Raw genomic sequence first — 18083 nt, forward strand, 5'->3', positions numbered from 1 at the left:
ATGGATCTAAACCTTAAAGCCCTTGGATTTAGATTGATGAGACAATATGGTTATTATGTTCGTCAAAGTACATTGTTAATAAAATATATTTTATAACCTCCAATGCTTCATTTCGCTTAAGAGAATTTAAAGATTACTATATTGGTCCAACATCCAAGAGTATATGAAGTTTCGTAGAACACGTCAAAAAATTAACACTTTCCATCATTCTTCTTTTTTTTTTTTTTTTATACATAATTAATAATTAGACATACTATTACGAGGCTGAACTTGTACGAGGCTTCCTATCATTGCTTTGAGAATGAATGCATATTGGATGGTGTTAGAGACTTCACAACTAAATATCTCAAAGAAAACATAGAGCAAATTAATGAAAATTTATAATCAATGGTAACTTACGCATTGGAGCTTCCACTGCACTGGAGAGTACTGAGGGTACAGGCAAAATGGTTTATCGTAGAATATTAGAATAGAAGTGGCCTGAATATGTCCCTTTTGGAGCTTGCAAAATTGGATTTTAATATTTTCCAAGCTATGCACCTTGAAGATTAGAGCATTTTTCAAGGCAAAATATCTTCCCACTACAAGAAATAAGAGTATTACCGGCGACAGACGTTGTCGCTAAAGGTATTAGGCTTAGTAGCGACATGTTGCCGCTAAAGGGTAGTCGTTGTTGGCTCGTCGCTCATGCTTCATTGGTCGCCGCTGATGCTGCATACGTCGCCGCTAATGCTCTCCGTTGCCACTAAAGGCGTCGCATCTATTAATATGTATTTGTATTCATACAAACACACATATACATACATAATACACATACAAAATTCACATATACATACGAAAATAGATACACATACATAATACACATATACATACGAAAATACATACACATACATAACACACATACATATACATAAAATACATATATACATAGGATGTACATACAAAAACACATATACATACATAAAATACATTCAAAATACTCATATACATACAAATACACATCCATATGCACAAACACAAAATACACATCTAAATACGCATCAATGCTAGAAATTTAGTAAGGAGAAGTGAAAAGGAAAATGAAAACGAGAAAAATGGAGCAAAAATGAGTGAAATTGCAAAGTTCTTTGTCAAATTCCAATGAGGTCAACGATAATGGTGAGAAAGAAGGGAGAACACAGAAAAATGGAGTAGACAGGGGTTTTAACGTCGACGGCCTTTAGCGGCCACACGTAGTCTTTAACGTCGACACATGGGAGGGATAACAACGCGGAGTTTTCTACATCGTTGAATCATCTCTTAAATCGATGGATGAGATTGAAATGACGCAGATCACTAAGATAAGCCTTTAGCGGCGACACACCAGAGGGAAAACAACGTGGGATTTCTTATGTCATCCTAGTCGTAGGATCATCTCTTAAATTGACGGATGAGATTGAAATGACACGGATCGTCAAAATAAGCCTTTAGCGGCGATCGGGGCTTTTAGCGGCGACAAAAAACGCGCTTGATTTTTGTCACCGCTAAAAGTCCCCGTCACCGCTAAAGACATCGCTGCTATTGCCAGTTATTCTTGTAGTGTAAAGTGTTCAAGTTCATCCAAAGTACCATACATCATAAATATCGTCAATAGTAGTTATTATGGCATTAACCTTCAATAGTGTTTTCCTTGCTACATTAAAGTGAGGTAGGTAATTGACACCAACCGTCCAAAGGAAATTCTCCACTAATCGATCTCAGGTAAAACTTAAATTCTTTTCCCAACTTGTGTTTCTCCACCATCTGTTCATATGTGTTATCAACTATCACCATTAGTCTATTCAAACGTACCTCTAATTGTTGTTTATTTTAGAGGATATGTAATAAGTCGCAATGATATAAAGCACACATATGGGGAAGATATTTTGCCTTGAAGAATGCTCTAGGTCTTCAAGGTGCATAGATTGGACAATATTAAAATCCAATTTTGCAAGCTCCAAAAGGGACGGATTCATGCCACTTCTATTATCATATTCTATGATAAACCATTTTGTCTCTACCCTCGGTACTCTCCAATGCAGTGGAAGCTCCAAAGCTTGAGTTACCATTGATAATAAATTTTCATTATATTGCTCTATATTTTCTTTGAGATATTTAGCTGTGAAGTGGATAACTTCGTTCAATATGCCTTCATTCTCAAAGGAATGATAGGAAGCCTCGTACAAGTTCAACATGCACATCATATCATTGTATAAGTGCCGCTTAAGATTTCGATTTGTGTCGTTGATGTTGCGAAATATGTCTAATTAGTAATTATATACAAAAAAAAGAATGATGGAAAGTGTTAATTTTTTGACGTGCTCTACGAAACTTTATATACTCTTGGATGCTGGACCATTATAGTAATCTTTAAATTCTCTTACGAAAAATGAAGCATTGGAGGTAATAAAAGATATTTTATTAACATTGTACCTTGAGGAACATGATAACCATGTTGTGTCATCAATCTAAAACAAGGGCTTTAAGTTTTAGATCCATTCTATCCCACTTGTCTTGAGTTTGGTAGTAATTGTGGTAAATCATATCCAAGAGATGACTTATGTCATCCACAAAATGATATGATATTCCACGTCTATGCAAATCGTCAATGAGTTCAAGGGTACTCAACGAATGGCTCACTTTCCATATCATGGACTTCACTGCATCTATCAAAGTATCTGCTCTTGACGTATAATCATTTCCCTATACATGTAGCTTAAATTCGTGAATATACTAGCAAATTAAAAATGACATGTAAAAGGGAAACAAGTATAAAACTGATATTGCGAGCTTTGTATTTGGTAGAGAGTGACTCAATATGATCAAATGACCATAAAGATACTTTATAGTTTGCTGATCGTCTAACCAGGGATTGAGCGGTTGTGATGGCTTTTGATGGGGATTGTGAAGAATATACACTACAAGAAATGTTGGCATTACCGGCGACGCTTTTAGCGGCGACGGAGAGCAATAGCGGCGACACGTAATTGACGTGTTACACGTCGCCGCTATTGCTACGCATCGCCGCTAAAAGCGTCGCCGGTAATGCTCAAAATCGGCGATCCGTGTCAAATTATCCCTATCCGTCCGATTTGATTTCAATCCAACGGTTGTAGAGGAAAGCGAAAACGCGCTGACTTTTCCCTCCAAAGGTGTCGCCGCTATTGCCCTGATGTTGCCGCTATTACCCTTCTGTCGCCGCTAATACCCATTACAGATTACCCTTTCCAGTTTCCTTTTCGGTGACATTTTTTCCTCTGCTTGTATCCTTTCCTTCTCTCGTTTCTGTTGTTGCTTCTCGGTTTGATCACTTCGACTAAGTGGAGGACGAAGGTAAATTACCGGTGCTAGCCCCTTCTGCCACCATAAGACCGCCATAGCTTCCCTCAAAACGTTGAAAACCGGCGATCCTTGAGCTCAATACCGAAATTGCCCACATTCAAGGTCAAATTTCTCCAATTTTCTATTATTTTCGTGTTTTGTTGCTATGTTGTATGATAAATTGTTAGTAATTTTGAGATTAAAAGTGTTTGTGCAATTTGTTAGATTGTATGCATTTTATATTGTTTATAGCTTCCTTCTTCCTAAGTCCACTCCATCCATCCCCTTTTAATCTCTTGATTTGTTGGCCCTTTTAATCTCTTGATTTGTTGGTAGATGATAAACACAAGGCCATTAATTTGTATTTTTTTTTTTTGCTTCTCATTTGGGATGAACGATGATGAGGATACAGGAGGTATCAAACCTCCTGATTTAACCAAACTCCATTACAAAATATATATGATCAAACCTCAACTTCTGATTTGTACGCCTTGCTCTAAAAAATAATTAAAAATCTAGTCGTAATATGTGTAAATTGAATCCAAAGTTTTAATGTAAAATTTCAGAAAGTTATTTATAATTTTTATAATATTGATTTATTTTAGATTAAGTAAGCCTTAGATTAATTAAATTTTAGAAATTATTAATTTCTTACCATTTTGTTACCGACTTAAATGATATTTTTTATAAAGGTTATATTTGTATAATGAATTAGTTCATGGAAAAAATTGAACAAAAAGTAGGATGCAATATTAAAGGAAAAAAAAGTATGATGTTATATTGTGTATGTACTTGTATGCAATTTGGAAACTACAATGTTATAATAGAAACTGTATTATTTTTGTATATGTAATATGTGTAAATTCTATTCATATTGTAATTTTGCAGGTTATATATGGGGTTTAGTTGGGCGATACTCTTCTACGTGATGGCGGATGTTATGGGCTTAGGACATGGAGGTGATGGAGCCGGGGATCCACCACCTCCCGGAGGTTTTGGTCGTGGTCAACACGAACAAGATGGTAAGTCTTATTATGATATATATGTTAGATATTTTTATCCATTTATTATAAGTTATCATGACTAATATTTTTAATTATATTTTCAGCTGAGCTCCCTAAGAAAAGAAGAGGCCTAGCAAAAAACATTCAATTATCAAAGATAATACGGGCAAACAAGGGAAAACCTGTAGATTTGGATTTCGATAGAGAGCTGACATATTCCCCTATCGGGAACCATGGTAATTGGTTTACCCGTGAGATTGGGAAGTATATATGGATGAACATCCCTTTGAACGTATCTAGTTGGGAGAATGTTTCCGCCGCTTTAAGGAATGCCACAGTGGTTCATTTAAAGGTAACTTGGACAATATTTTAAATTTCGTTCTAATTGGTATTTAACTAACTAACTTTTTTGTATTTGTAGAATAAGTTTGATTTAGATAAGGTTAACTTGGATCCCGAGCGTGCTCAGTTGTTGCAGAGCATTGACGCGACCTTGCAAAGAATTTATAGAGGACGAAAAAATAAAGCACATACTTATTTTCAGAATGTCGGGGGGCTTACAGATATCCCAAGGGCATTAGCCAACCCCCCCGATAGTATGTCACGTGAAAATTGGGCGCAAGCAGTCGAGCACTTTCAAACTCCTGAATTTCTAAAGCTTTCGGCGTCAAACAAAGGAGTCCGTGCACAACAACAAGTTGTAAACAGAGGGGGATCGTGCTCGTATAGCAATGCATGTTTCAAAGAAGTAAGCTATGATATATTTAACTGTTTATTTAAATTATAATTAATCTAATTTTTAATGTTAAATAGGACATCGCTCGAATCGAAGCATTTCGTAAGGCCAATACTAATCGCCAAGGGGTGTTTACTAGTCCTGCAGTCGAGCAACAATACGTAAGTGGTTAATTTGTATTTTCATATAAGTGCTTATATCGTCAAAGGGTAGTTAGTAATCTAATTTTTATTATATTTATTTCTTTTTTGAAAATACAGAATGCTTTACTCTTTGAGATCAGTCAACAAACTCAAGCTTCCTCTGAAACCAGCGGTCTAACACCAAAGGATACACAAAATTGTTTTGAAAAAATATTGGGTGTTCGACGTGGCCATATCAAAGGCATCGGGCGTAAACCTTCTACGGTTGTTTCGATGTACGATCAGGAACAACCAATGACACAGCCACCACCACAATCACAGGTGACAAGATTATTTAATTTTGGTAATTGTTTAAAATGTTGGTAATTGTTGGTTTAGTAATAGTTTCAAAATTTGGTAATTGTTAGTTATAGTACAATGTTATAATGTTTTATACCCAATATGTGGAATGTATATTTTGTATATAGAATGTTATAATGCTAGTTTACTTATAAGACTATGTTGTTTTATTTGTAGTTGGAAATGCTTCAAACAATGTTAAAAGATCCGGCATGTAGTGCTGCACTTGAAGATTGGTTTCGTTCGTTGCCACAACGAAATGAAACTGGAGGAAACGAGGAGAGCGATGATGACGAATAGATAGTTGTAGGATTTTTTTATGTTTTATTTGTGCAAATATTTTAGACTAGTATTTTCGATATTTTGTTCTAGGTTAAATTAGACGAGTATTTTAAACGGATATTGTATTAATATTTTGGAATGGAATGATGTAGGATTAGATTAATTAATATCATACTAGTTTTTTTTTTTTTTTTTAAAGAAAAAAACTAATACTGGCGACACCTTTAGTGGCGACAATAGCTTATTACCGGCGACGAGTTTTAGCGACGACGTGTGCTTATTAGCGGCGACGGGTTTTAGCGACGACAGACACGCATTAGCGGAGACAGTTTGATTAATAGCGACAAAACATCAGCGTCGACGTTTTAGCGGCGACGTCTGTCACCGGTAATGCTCTACTTTCTTGTAGTGATAATGGCTTGCAAATGTTAAACCCTCTACTTTTGGCATAAGTTTTTTTGTAAAGGAAGCTTGAATTGGAAAAGAGGTGCACTAAAGCCATTGAGAAAGAGGTAAGTTAAAGCGAAACACCACAATTGAGTTGCTGCATAATTTATAATGTCATTGAGAAGGAGGTACGTTATAATATTATCTTAATTTCATTGCTTTTGGGTGGATGATATTAATTCTGTCACTAGTCGGTCCTATGATGTTGACCATGCATGTAGCATTTTACACATGCTCTCAATTGAAGACATAAATCTATGGTCGTTAGCCTCAGGGAGTTAAGACTATAGTATATGACGTGATAATCACGGCAAGGGCATGGGCTGATGCCACAACAAGAGATGTTTGTATTACCGGCCACAAAAGTCATGACAAAAGATAAAGATAGGGAAACCTGCCACTAATAATGGGTTGTTGCTATTAGGGTTGTAAACGAATTTAACGTTCAACGAAACGTTTGTGAACTGTTCAGTGGGAAGTTCGTTTATTTAATACATGAACGAACATTAACACAAATTATCGTTCGTTTAGTTAAACAAACAAACATGAATAATGGTCTCGTTCGTTCATTTATATTCGTTCATTTAAGTTTTTTTATTTTATTTTATTTTATTTTATTTTATTTTCATATATGTTCAATTGTTTTTATTACATTACTATATTATAATTCGTTTGTGTTCATATGTGTTCAATTGGGTTTGTTTATCTTTGTTCATTTATGTTCGTTTAGCATGTTCATGAACATAAACGAACGAACATGAACAAGAAAACTCTGTTTGTTTATCTATTCTTGTTTGTTTGTTTGTTCGGCTAATTTAAACGAACGAACATGAAAAAACTTTTGTTCGTTTTGTTCGTGTTCGTTCGGTTCGTTTAAAGCCTTAGTCGCTATTACTCCTTAGCTAATACACACTTATATCTTTAAAATAATTTTGATGTTTTAACTTGTGAATGTATTAGTAATATTAAGTGTTAAAATGGAGTAATAAGTTTTATAAAATACGTCTGTTCTAGATATATAAACTATATTTTAATTAAATATGGAAGTGCCTTATAAAAATGGAAAAAATGGTCCCATAGTGGTTATTTGATGAATAAATAACTTAATATAATGTTGAGTAAATATATATTAAAATGAGAAAATACTTAAGTAATTTGTTATATTTCTATATTCGAGATTAAGTATTAAAAAGTTAATTAAAATGAGTAAAATGGTATATAACCATAATAATAACCTAAAGAATTATAAAAAATAATAGTAGCATTTAGTGGTGACTAAAATAAACTATTATTGGTAATAGGTCATTTGAAACTTGAAAGATAAACAAGAGTACTAGATGTGGAACTAGCATTCGAAAACTACATTTAGAAATCACGTGAGTGCATATTATAACGAGTAAAATGGTATATACCATAATAATGACCTAAAGAATTATACAAATAATAATAGCATTTAGTCGTGACTAAAATAAACTATTATTGGTAATAGGTCATTTGAAAGATAAACAAGAGTACTAGATGTGGAACTAGCATTTGAAAACTAGATATATAAATAAAGTGAGTGCATAGTTACATTCATCTTATACACAGATATGAAGTATCTAGATAATTACATACTTTATGTGCTTATTATTTGTGCCAAAAATATTATGTGTTAGATAAAATAATATGATATGACATTTAAATTGATTTAATCATGTAAGTATTAAAATATGTATCGAGCAGTGATAGGGGATTGAAGATAGGAGATAATAGATAGGTAATGATAAATATGAAATAACTAGGATATTCCCTGACCTTGACTTGCAATGTTGCGATATAATCATCTAGCGGAGTATAGATGACGACTACTGACTAATCTAAACAAGTCATGTGGAAACATTGGCATACTCATAACATGTAGGTAATGAATTATGAGTTCAGACGATGTAGTAACTACGTATTCATGCAATGATACTCTAACCCTTACTGGACATGTATTGGGGGAGTAATCCCCGATATAGTAAAGTCTATACGATATAGGCGATGATCCTTAGGAAAAGTCCTTAGCAGTAAACATATAAGGAAATGTGATGTGGACATCAGATAGGTAAATGTGATGTCGGAGATGACCCTTAGGATAAATCCGTAGGGAAGAGTAAATAGAGAAAATAGGGATAGGAAATTTAGTTACTTGTTTGATAATTAAACATATTAACTATATTATTGTGGGTTGAAAACTCTATGTAATCACTAGGTTTCCTAACCTGACCCACTTAGTTTATTGTATCACATGTAGCGATATGAAAGATACGTTAAACTGAGAGATTCGATGAGTATTAGGCCACTAATTGAATTACGGTAAGGCTTGTAATATTTAGTCATAATTATGTTTCTATATTGACAATGACATCGCAATATTTTAAAATAAATAAAATACATTTCTTAGGAAATACTCTGATGATATCTATATCATATTTTTGAGGAACAAATTTCGTAATATTATTCTTCAAAATGATAATCTGATTTTAAATAAGCATAAATAAATTGGTCTTTTCTCGCTGTAAAATTAGGGATGACACAACGTCCTTGGTGGACACTGCGACATGAATTTGTATAGAAATCTCATGAACTAAAGCATTCTATATTTTACAAAGATAATCAATGTACCTCAAATTTAAATAAAAAAACAACAATCTACTTCACTTTTACGTAATAAAAACTTACATATGCTTCGAACCTACTCCAATTTTCTTTAACATTACAAAATATTTTATACTTGAATAAACAAAAACACACACACTCATATATATATATATATATATATATATATATATATATATATATATATATATATATATATATATATATATATATATATATAGTCAAGATTAAATAAGAAGGAAATTTTTGGTACGAAGGTAAGAAGTTTTTTTTCTACATATTTTTTTCGCGAACAAACAAAATGAATCATTATATGATTCATTTGTAAGATGATTTACAAGAAAAAATTCTCAAAAAAACATTTCGATGATTCATTTATATAATGATTTTGTTGTTATTCACTAAAATTGTCATAAAAGTTAATTTTTTCTTAATTTACTTAAAAATGAATCATAAAGATGTTTTTTTGAGAATTTTTGCTTGTGAATCATCTTACAAATGAATCATCTAGTGATTCATTTTTTTTGTTCGTCAAAAAAATATGTAGAAAAAAAACTTCTTACCTTCCTACCAAAAAAAATTTCTTACCGGATCTATATCCTATATATATATATATATATATATATATATATATATATATATATATATATATATATATAATGATAGATAGATAGAGAGAGAAAGAGAGAGAGAGAGAGAGAGAGAGAGAGAGAGAGAGGAGAGTGAAAAAAATAGATATTGTAATTTACTTTCATGAAACAAGCACCGGTATATGTGTTCGTCCCTCCATGATTCTTTATTATTTTCTTTTTACAGCATTATATGTTTTCATTAGATCATAAACTTCAGGGGAATCCAACATTAGCGGCTCAACTTACTCTGCAGAAAAGAGACATGCAAAGGTGTCGAAAATGGAAAAAGGAGGGGCTAAGAAACAATGTTGCCATCGCAAACAAGAATAATGTTACATTCTCAATGATGAAATAGAAAAGATCTTGGACCCTCACTATGAGGGGTTGGTGCTAACAATATACATTAAAAACCACTATGTAAGAAGAATCTTGTTAGATGGATGGAGCTTCATCAATATAATCCTTTAAGAAACCTTGAAAAAAATTGATGGTCATCAAACAAGGCTCACACATTAACTTACTTATTCCCAAGTTAATCCTAGTTTCACATTCGTTATTTCTAGTCTTATAATCTCAATGGTCATCAAAAATTATAAGAGACAAGCAAATCAAGCAGGTTTTCATACAACTTAATTCACTTAACAATTAACAGCAAATAATCATCATTAACACATGAGGATCTTTGAACAAGCTTGGCAAGATAAATTAAACACAAATAAATTATTTAACATAACAATTAGTCTAAGAATCAAAACTTCATTCAATCATAAACACAAAGTAAAAGGTTTTTTACACCCAAATCAGAAACTAAATACAAAAAGTACCATAAGGAAGTGCTAAACATGGTCACGTTAGCAATCCATATGATTACCGACATGTATCTGCTCTCCAATCCTTCAGATCTCTGCTCCCGTTAGCTTAACGGCCTTCCGGCCGCCTTCTAGACCCTCAAAACGGCTTAACAGAAGTTAATTGTCGACTAAATTAGGTTAGAAGTCGAATCCCCCCTCCTGGTTAGCTAAAAATCAACATTTATAATCTTTGTGGCCGACCTAAGTACGCTGGGCGTACTATGGATTACGCGGCGCGTACTATGGATAATCACGCGATTAAGTCTATCCGATGCAAGCAGGTACGCGGGGCGTACTCGCTACCTCAGCACCCTTTTCTTTCTTTTAGCTTCTAAGCCCAGTTTTCGCTTCAGTCTTTTCTCTTGTGCTTTATTGACAACAAATAACTGCAAAATATAATTCAAAGTATTATGAGTACTCTTTAGTTCTAAAATAGAATAAATAAGGCCAAAATATTAAGATAAAGTGCATAAAAATATATCTAAAAATACACATATCAAAAATGAACATTCCAAAGTTAGAAATCTTGCCAAAATCCTCAATTATAGTCGGATTCAACGGTGAAACAAAAAACACCATGGGTTAAATTAAGTTTCCCTCTACACAGGAGGAGTAAACTCGATACATCAATTCTACATCATGGATTCTCTATATTGCTACAATGTTAGCCTAGGCCAATCCTAGATTTATGAGATGAAGGCAGCCTCATCGACGTATCACCAATGCATCTAGATGCCTATTCCTTGGAGTAATTAACATATTTGGATAAGGTTGTCGGTGTACACTTCTTCATAGCATATCATGACTAAATGAGCTTCAGATCTTTGTATAGACTCTTTATCTCAACTTTCATATAACACAAATTCAGACACTTCACATCAACCAAAACAAAAAACCTTTGCATCTCCCAATCACCAAAAGACTTCGCATAAATACCAAAAATACTTTAGCTGTTGAGGGTCACTTCATGTATCAATAGTATTGGAGCGAGTAGAGCTGGAAACTGGAAGCAAAATAATATTTATTAGGAATCTCATCAAACTCTTGAATTCTAGAGCATATATTTCACACTAGTGGACATTCTTGGAGTCCAAGGAGTTCTAGAATCGTTACGTTCTTTCGTAGTCTGAATGTTAGCAAATCGTTTGAATGTTCACTTAAGGACCAAAGTCTAGCATAAATCGTTGATTTTAGTGTCAGAATCCTCTCCAGCATATAAAATAACCTCGAAGCATTAAACTACAAATATCAACAAATAAATAACAACTTAATTAATCAAATCCTACAACTTTTAAAGTTCAAATTCTTCCCCGAGTAACGCACTCCTATGAAATATGACTAGCATTTAGAAGAGTATATTTTCTCACGAAAAAAGTATCTTCCTTTCCATGTGATGTCAGGGCACGTCGCTTTATAAATAAGATAATATTGCCCTTGTTTTATCTTGAATAGGATACGAGAAGACCCAAAAGTTGGAGATCATAAACAAACACAATCTCAGAATGTCCAAGGTCCAGTCTTTTGGAATAATTCAAGTAATGTGCCTATGTAAGGATACACCACACCATAGACATGAGTTGGGCATACACTATCCCAATGATCCGAATAAAACGGAGACCAGGGGAAGGGAACTTCAATTCAAACGTAAAAGGGTATTCGGGAAAGAAACCGCAATAAGGGGATATAGAGTTAGACTTTAATCGAGACTCGAAAGGTCTAATGATGACCAAATCAAGAAAGGACTTATTTCATCTCAGCTACGCAATGCCATGGTATGAGAAAGTTGATACTTCCTCTTCTAGTTTTACTAGTTAACCATGATCTATTAAGTCGTCGACTAGGGTTTTTGTTTTTCTCAAATGATGGATTCTTTGTTTGATCAAGTGGAATAGATAAAAGAAAATATGAATGAGCATACCTACAATTTGCGGACTATCTAATGAAGAAGATGAGGGTTACTTGTGATTTCGAAATATGGTACTAATTTATAGTGATAATCGTCAAAACCTTGCGAATGTAAAGGACAAAAATGACTTCGTTTTGCTCATCTAGATAAGTGTTGTGTCTTGATCAATTCTTATAGGTGAAAATTCTAACTAAAATTTTATCCATAATTCGGAGTAGTATGATTTCCAGGATCTTCACAAACATCTTGATCAACATTCTGGAGAATACTAAACCTTACGTTTGCACTTTATTTTGTTTATCTATTTATTCCAATCCCCAAATACATTAAGAAAGACCCGGTCAAACCGAAGTTATTATGAAAAACATGAAGAAAAGACTAAGTCTCCAAGATTTTCGGGATAAATGAGACATGGTCAACAAGGATTTTGGATAAGATAGTTATATCGATATTCTTATGATTTCATTCATAGCTGTTAGCAATATTATGTATAAATAGACAGTCATAGCCTAAAAAACACACATAAAGACACTCTATTTACTTCTATTCTGCTATGAAAAACTTCTACACTTTGTACTCGATTATTTTACTTAATAAAATTATCAAAGGCGGCGATATTTCCGGTTGATGAGGTTTTGTGTCAGCGATCTCATCTGAGACCAAGGGTTTTCCTTGTTATACTTGTTTCATGCACCTCGAAATATTGGTTAGGATTATGAGTACAATACCATAACCCTTACTAAATTGGTTTATTCATTCTTTGCATATTTTGGACCAAAACATTGGCGATGATTGATTACTTCCCAACATAGATCGAAACTGAAGCATTTGTCCATGTTAGAAACAAGGAAGTGGTGTCCTTTAAAAACATATTATCTTGAGAAGATTCAGAATCCCTTCATATGAAAAGATGCTTTTAAATTCATTAGTTATAGAACCCATGATTTTTGTGCAAGATGACACATCAAATTAAGAAACTCAACACCAGTTGCTCATCCTAACAGTTAATCCAAATCCAATAACCAAATCATTATAATCTAAAGAAACACCTAAAAGTCAAGAAGAGAGTGTAAGAATTACCTATGGTTCTATGGGTGGATAGAACCACTGTGAGAGCAACATGAAAAACTCCTCATTCTTTAGTGTTTGGCTATGAAGTTGTAATCCATAGAGAATGAATCATCCTCACAACAATAATACGTCTACAAATTCCAGCAAATGACAACCAAACCATAACTGAAACTCTTGCACGGTAGAGGAAATCCATTATCATGCCAAGATTCAGATAGAATCCTACCAATAGATAATAGCAATATTCTACAACAGAAACATCAGGATCATAAGATTCCAAGTAAGAGATTTGATGTTAAGAAATGTTTATTAAAACACCAAAGATGGCAATATAGTAAAACTAACTCTTAAATGGGAAGGCCCAGACCTCATAGATTATATGGCAAAGGCAAATACTGGCTTGCCACAATGGATGGAAGCATCCTACCAAGATCGTGGAATGCAATCCACTCGCAAGATCTACTTCAAGTAAAATATAATGTCAATCAATATCGATGAAAATATACACATCCCTTTGCTAAATATTCATATATACTTTTTATTATTCTCCAAAACATAAAACGTATATGCTCTTCTCAACCTCCATCTTACTTTTCTTTCCTCTCACCTCCAACTTCTTCTATCCTAAATCCACCTCTCCCATGTCTTCCATCAGTTTGTATAGAGACTTTCTCCATGCATCTATATCCTCGATCTCCTATTCACCATTCTTGAGATCTTCCAACATTTTTAAGCACGTTTGTAAGATAGATGTTGCAACTGAAACTTTAGCCTTATTCATAATCTCATTACTTTCATCCTTGAAATTAATGTCACAATTCCACATCTCCATGTTCATCCTATAAATATTAACTTGTATCACCTTATTCTTCGCCATCACAACGTGTTCCTTCTCTATTTCCTTTAGACCCGCCTTCCTCTCGTACTCTATGAAGCTCACAAAGCGTGTGGTAAGTTATAGAAAAGCAAAAGAAACTAGAATTCAAAAATAACATAAGAAAAAAAAAGTAAAAAAAGAATAGGAGTAACAAATTGTATCATATAATCCATATTTTTTGTTTATGTGTAAAGGATCCATGGCATCAAAAAACTTCTATGTCGATAACCACGACATCCACCTCTCTCTTTTTTCATCTAGTGATCATCTTGAGTGGAGTAGTAGACTAACCAATAGTCGTTGACTTTTATTCCTACTTTACGATCAGAAAATCATCTTTATCTTAAAGTAATAGTTGAGTATTGGAATGAGTAGACCTAGAAACCATAATCATAATAACACAAAACCTTTCAACATGAGTCTTATGAAAATTTCAAAATAAATTACGAATTAAAATTCCATACCAGTTGACATCCTCAAAGTCGCTAAAGTTCTTGAATCAAAACCACCCTCAGTTACCTTGATATTGGCAATCCCTTCAAAATTTCTCTCAAACACTACAATCTTGTAGAAATCCTTGAATTTCGCCTCAAAATCCTCTTCATCAGGGATAACTGCCTCAAACTTTAGAACTGAGAAAATAAACAAATAAATTACAAGTTTAATGTCACAAACCCTAAAAAAGTTTAAAATTTGGATCATATGTAACCTATTGCTGAGGAATTTGATCAACATTAGGAAGGAAGTCTTTGCTTAGAGAAAAAGAATCCTCCCTTCCATTCAATATCACGTTGATTTGCTTTTTGAATCAATCAATCTTTCCCATATTTTATCTTAAACACGATTCGAGAAGAACCAAAGTTTTGGAGACCGTAAATAGACACAATCTGAAAAACACTAAGTTCAGTCCTTTGAAATGTTCCAAGAAGTCCATACATGCAAGAATTCACCATACTATAGGCATGGCCTAAGCATAATAATCCTAGTGACCCTTAAAGAAATTAGAAACTAAAGAAGGAAAAGGAAATTTCAAGCCAATAGTAAAGGGATACTCAACAAAAACGGATCCAAGAATGGGATATGGAGCCAAATTCAACCAAGAATCAAAAACCCTACTAACAACATAGTCGGGAAAGGACTTGTTCGACCTCGGTTGAGCAATGTCATGATATGATAAAGTCTGAACTCCCTTATGTGGCTTCGCCAAGAGATCATGATCGCCGAAGTCATCGACCAGGTTTTTGGTGGTTTTCGAGTGAGGATTCTTTTTTCCATTGAGAATACATAATGAAAAAGGATGAAAAACGTACCAAAAACTAGCAGATGGTCTGTATAAGAAGACGATTGTTTTTGCGAGTCCAATATATTGCCACAATTTATTGTCTGTAATGATCAGAATTCTTAGGAATACAAGTAGTCAAAATGATTGTGTTTTGACTATAGCAACTTAGAACGCATTGTATTAGTATCCTACCAATCATATTTTCAAAATTCATATTCTATTTAAAATCTTACATATGTCTAAATACAAATTTTAAGGGGCAATTGTTATGAGTATAAATTCTAACTGAAATCTTATGTAGGATTTGGACTAACATGCTCAACATCTTGTTCAAGACATATGAGGTCATTAACTAAGTTGCTTTAATGTAACTTTTTATATCTTAATTTCAGGTGTTCAATTTGTATAAAGACATGGTCAAATCGAAGTTACAACAAAAAACATGTAGAAAAGAATGATAATCAAGAATCTCAAAATAGAAGATAATGTCAAGATTCGAGGATATAGAATATATAGCCGTTAGGGACCTTGTGTATAAACACACAACTTATACCACTAAAACACACACACGAGCACTCTTTTTTTGTACTTGTAACTGCAACAAAGCTTACACAACTCATTCGATTAATAAATAAAAGTATCAAAGGCAGCCCATATATTTTACGACTCCGGAGGTTTTGTGTTGGAGATCTTAGTCAAGATTAAGGGATTTCCTCATAAGAATTGTTTCTTGTGCCTTAGAATCTTGTCCAAGATTCTGATTACAACACCACAATCTTTACTAATTTGGTTGATAATTAAATAGTGTATTTTTGACCAAATAATTATGATGACTGCTTCATCGATATTATGAATTATTTCCGCAACTCTATGACAAAGGATAAATATTTTTTTATTATATTCTTTAACTTTTGTGTAGCTTGTTAGTTAGTAAAAAACGCTAATTAATGGTCAATTGGGTAGCTTTGGTAGAAAAAAACATTTAGTGTACATTTCTATGTATTTGTTTTCCTTTTACTATCTTGATGCTAGTTTTTAATAGAAAATAATCGATAAAAGCCGAGGATAGGAAACGTTGTGATTCAGTAAATAACTTATAAAAATATATTTTAATTGTTTATAGTTTGTAATTTTATATGAATATTAACAGTTAAATAAATAATTTTGGTTCTAGATAGTCTAAAATGTTTAGGCACTATATAAAGTAATGGTTCATTACCATAAGTAATATTTACTTGGGTTTTAAATGATGTTTTAAACATGTAGATAACAAAATCGGGATTCTATTTAAACACCCCATTACTAAATGTACAATTCTATTTTATTTTTTGATATTTATTTACTAAGCACATATTTAATTATTTATTTTATACCATTTTATTTGACATTTTGTTAAATCTAGACGATGTATAATAAGTAAAGGGGTCCACGAAAAACATCGTCCTGACAAAAACATGAAAAAGTGTCGTGTTGAAATACATTTATGCGAAAAATGATTTATAGAGCGTAAATGAAGGAAAAATATAACCTTACCTCCATTGTATCATTATAGTATCTAGGACAACCACACAAAATTTAGAGCAACCACATCCACTAATTTTGAGTGTTCTTAATCCAATACCACGAACGTTTTGTGGTTGAAATGCACAATACTTTAGCATATAATTCGTTTCAACATATTATGCATTATATAATTTTAAAACAATACTTCAATGTTTTTGCATTTTTTTACCATAATATAAAAGGTTTATTTATTATGAGCTTAGGTGGTGGTAAAAAGAAGTTTTAAAAAAATGAATTACCTTATAGTTATTTTATAATTATATTAGTTGAATAAGTCCAAAAGACTTTTGGAAAAGTAAAGAGCTTTGACTCATTTTTAGGTTGTTTAAAAACTGTTTAAAAAAAATATCCATTTACCAAACACTTTTTTTTAGACTAAGTGAATTTTTCAAAATTTAATAAGGTCATTTTTGGCAAAAACAAGCTAGTTTATTTTTTATTAGTGTTTATGTTATTTTAGTTTATAAGCTAGTTTTTGAAAAGCTATTTTAAAATAACTTTTGATATGTTTATGTAGCTTTTTCAATAATATCACAAATATGCTCTAAACTCTATCCATTCTTTTTTTTAGTTATATTTCTAAATGTCAATTTATGTTATTTTCCATTTGTGGCTAGCTCATAAACTACTTTTTGCTAAAAACTAATAATTCTTAAGCTAATTTATCGGTTATCAAATAATTTATTAACTAAAAGCAAAATTTCAACTAAAAGCTAGCTTTTTAGATAGGCTATACAACAAATATCTAGTTAATAAAGCCCTTTAATAAGGATACCCAAACACCCCTAAGAATTGGCTTGCTATCTTTCAAAACTAATATATAGTGGCGCAGCTTGTTCTCCGTTTACCTTCAATCGATATGTATTGAGCTTTCATGTTAAATGAACTTATAAAATTCCTATTTGGGCTTCACGTTAGCATCATACAATTTATTTTTAATGAATCGGTACTACATGGAATTTTCTTAA

General features: G+C 32.7%; 1 pseudogene; it reads right to left on the reverse strand.

Moving 5' to 3' along the window:
- Positions 1-259: 259 nt before the first annotated feature.
- On the reverse strand, positions 260-3396 carry LOC145010501 (R-linalool synthase QH1, chloroplastic-like; annotated as a pseudogene).
- Positions 3397-18083: the final 14687 nt, after the last annotated feature.

This window comes from Lactuca saligna, chromosome 8 (assembly GCF_052625555.1).
Source record: "Lactuca saligna cultivar CGN05327 chromosome 8, ASM5262555v1, whole genome shotgun sequence".
In the NCBI taxonomy this organism is placed as follows: domain Eukaryota; kingdom Viridiplantae; phylum Streptophyta; class Magnoliopsida; order Asterales; family Asteraceae; genus Lactuca; species Lactuca saligna.